Source organism: Rhinichthys klamathensis, unplaced genomic scaffold (genome assembly GCF_029890125.1).
Source record: "Rhinichthys klamathensis goyatoka isolate OS25496 unplaced genomic scaffold, OSU_Roscu_1.1 h1tg000740l_1, whole genome shotgun sequence".
Classification (NCBI taxonomy): domain Eukaryota; kingdom Metazoa; phylum Chordata; class Actinopteri; order Cypriniformes; family Leuciscidae; genus Rhinichthys; species Rhinichthys klamathensis.
The window spans coordinates 996,768-1,000,230 of record NW_026607152.1 but is presented as its reverse complement, the minus strand read 5'-3'; the positions used below and the strand labels follow the sequence as shown (position 1 = coordinate 1,000,230).

General features: G+C 40.4%; 1 long non-coding RNA gene across 1 annotated transcript; it reads right to left on the bottom strand.

Annotated features, from left to right (window-relative positions):
• Window positions 1-2,140: 2,140 nt before the first annotated feature.
• LOC130077438 (uncharacterized) lies at window positions 2,141-2,483 on the bottom strand. Its single transcript, XR_008805751.1, has 2 exons — window positions 2,397-2,483; window positions 2,141-2,365 (listed from the first exon to the last, which is right to left on the bottom strand). It is a non-coding gene; the product is annotated as an uncharacterized LOC130077438 (long non-coding RNA).
• Window positions 2,484-3,463: the final 980 nt, after the last annotated feature.

Here is a 3,463-nt window from a genome sequence, read left to right as displayed (position 1 = left end):
TTTTTGACTAATCTCCGCCAACAGGAATACACAAAAAAAGGGGGGCGTGGTCTTGTTGCGCTCCCACGGAGAAGAAGCACTTCAGCAGCGCATGCATCTCCAATTTTTGGTAAGAGGCGTGACCTTTCTGGGCAACGTGCGATAAGCTGCTGTCGAATCACAACACAGGAACCGCTGGCACAATCAGAACTCGTTACGTATTTCTGAAGGAGGGACTTCATAGAACAAGGAAGTCATCGGGCCGTTTTTTGGACAGTGAAAACAGCGGTATACAGATAAGTAAATTGTGTGAAAAATACAGTGTTTTTTAACACGCGAAACATGAACACATGTTATATTGCACACTGTAAACACAATCAAAGCTTCAAAAAAACATGAAGAACGGGACCTTTAATTTAACTGTCTGTGTGGCGAGCAGGATGAGGTCGAGGGACGTGAGAGAACGGCGCGAGGCCGGTGGCGTGATTGATAATGAGTGACACCTGCGCGACGCACCGGTCTCGTATCTCTCATGGAAGAACGGAAGCATAAAGGAGGAGCGAAGACAGTGAAGAGCGAGAGAGGAACAGGCCTGATTTTATGTTGTGTTGTTTTATGATGTGTGGCAGCAGTCGACCGTGAGGGACTGCCGTCTTTACTTTTGTTTTTGTATTTTATTATTTATTATTAAAATTGTTGAACGTTCGCCTGTTTCCCCCTCCTTCTTCCCACAACAACGGAAGTAAAGACGGCAGTCCCTCACGGTCGACTGCCGCCACACATCATAAAACAACACAACATAAAATCACCTTGCGCCGTTCTCTCACGTCCCTCGACCTCGTCCTGCTCGCCAAAGTCTGATAATACATTATTTTAATTTCTGTTGTTGCCGTTCACCAGGATAAAAGATTGTGTATATTCACTCTTGTTTGTAGAGCACTTGAAGAAACCTTCTACAATCATTGCAATATTGTGGGGGGAGGGGTGTTCTAATTTAAAAGCTGTAAGTACCAAGCTCAATGTAGCATGTACAATGGTACTGCTTAGAAAGTATATTTAGTTATATTCATGTATAGTTACTGTTTTGGTGGCATTGTGCGTGTGTGTTGTCTTCAAAAAAATGAAAATAAAATATATATATATAAGTAGGCCTATAATAAGTGGACTGAGATTACATTTGGACTGAGATTAATTTTTAATTAAACACTGTATGATTCACATCATATGTTGTTTTTTTTTCTGTATTTTTGATCAAATAAATGCAGGCTTGATGAGCATGAGACTTCTTTCAAAAACATTAAAAATAGTAATCCGTCCAATCTTTTGACCAGTACTACATACAATAGGCCTAAATACCCTTTTTGCGCCGACATCACAATTAAGTAACGGCGTTAGCTGGAGGCAAAACAAAGGGAAAACTGGAGGCAGCCAATACAAACCAGCACAGACTCGGCTACATAAGGAGCTTAAAATGTCATCTTGTTGTGTTGTTGGGTGCAAGAATCGACGGAGTACAGGCTCCAATTTGAATTTTTATCACATAATGTTTTCTTAACTATTGTGATTATTTGTGAATCGTCTAGGATTGTATGCATTGTTGTGATTTATTGTAACTAGACTTTTTGAAGAACCTGGTAAGAAAGAATAATCGAATACATAAAGTTAAAAAATTAATTTGATGTATCTGGAATTTTTATTTCTAGAAAATATTCACATCATTAAAATTGCACTGTAATGTCACTCTTTACATGGTCGTCTTCTGGCCTTGGCGCTGACTAGGCAGTACTTCGGATTGTACTACACAAGTCGTGTCCGTGACCATTCAGCACATAGTTATAGGCATTTAAAGATTTATATGCCCTGAGTTTCTCTTTATGCTCGGTTACTCTTGTAGTGGCAAATTCTCGATCTTTGGTTCAATTCTTCAAAGTCTGGTTCAGGTCTCAGAAGAAATCTTTCAGAGTCGAAGTCTCAGGTCTCAGAAGAATAACTTTATTGAGCAGTTCAACAAAGTGAGATGGTAGCTAGTCATCTGACTTCACAAGGGCCAGTGCTCAGGTCTTATACCTTTTTCTTATCGTTAAGTGTCCAATTAGCGCTCATACAGTTATCTTTTTCTACTTGCTCCTCCTTGGCCTGTCGCCACGATTAGAAACACCTGCATCGTTATTTTATTTTTAATTGGGGCAACCTTCTTTGCGCATGCGTATCTTTTAAAAATGGCTTTATACATGATTTTCAGGTACTTTTCCATGCCCTTTCACCCAGTTTCTTCTCCTGTCCTTAACCAACCTGCCTTTTTCATGTCCTTTCACCCAGTTTCTTCTCCTGTCCTTATCTAACCTCCCCTCAGGCCTAATTTTCTGTTCATCTCATATCCTTAGGCCTGGTTTTCTCCAATATTACAGCATTTAGACCTGGTTTTCTCTAGCATTACAGCATCTTATATTCAGACCCATGTATGAGACATGTATGAGTCAAATGAAATTCCCCAACACTCTATCAGGTAGGTGTAGAAGTCAGGCCACTCAACCAGAGGTAATCTTGTCAGATCGTCAATCCATTGAGTGTACCTGTACGGGTCGGCCAGTCTGGATCCGTCCGTTAAAATTAACTTTTTCAAATAACAACCATGGTCCTGGACAGTGAGTGACCTTACACATGAAGATAAAATCGGATTTTCTCCAGTCATTGTTAAAAAACAAGATAACAAAACTTGCTAACTAGCATTAGAGAAGCAGCCAGAGAAATCGTTCTGCCTCCACCTAAGCTCCACCCACAAAAAAACATCACTATGTTTACTAACTGAAAAGGGGTCTATACAAAATTTTGTTCACATGCTGTGCAATAATACATGCATTCATGAGATCACAAAAATCATGTTTTCTGTTAAAAGTGGACATTATATTAACATTAATAAAATAGTGGCTATGATCCTGTTATCAGTATGCGCACAGATTGTTTTTTTTTTCTTATCTCACAGATTTGAGAATCATATTGACCAGATACTGGGCCACATTGGACATTCTGCATAAATATGGTGAAGGTGAGCTCAATGACTGGAAGCAGGACATTGTGTCTTCTTCTCAGTGCATAGAAACACCAAACACCTTGGACATGCCAGGTATGCCAGGATTTATTTCCAGGTATAACTGTGTACTCAAAATGTGGCTCTCTTTTATTTTGTTAACTATATTCTAAATAAACTGTTGCAATGTATGATTATGCACGGCCCCATGTTGCAAGGATCTGTACACAATTCCTGGAAGCTGAAAACATCCCAGTTCTTGCATGGCCAGCATACTCACCGGACATGTCACCCATTGAGCATGTTTGGGATGCTCTGGATCGGCGTATACGACAGCGTGTTCCAGGTCCTGCCAATATCCAGCAACTTTGCACAGCCATGGAAGAGGAGTGGACCAACATTCCACAGGCCATAATCAACAACCTGTTTTTTTTTTTTCGGGGGGCTTCCCCCCGG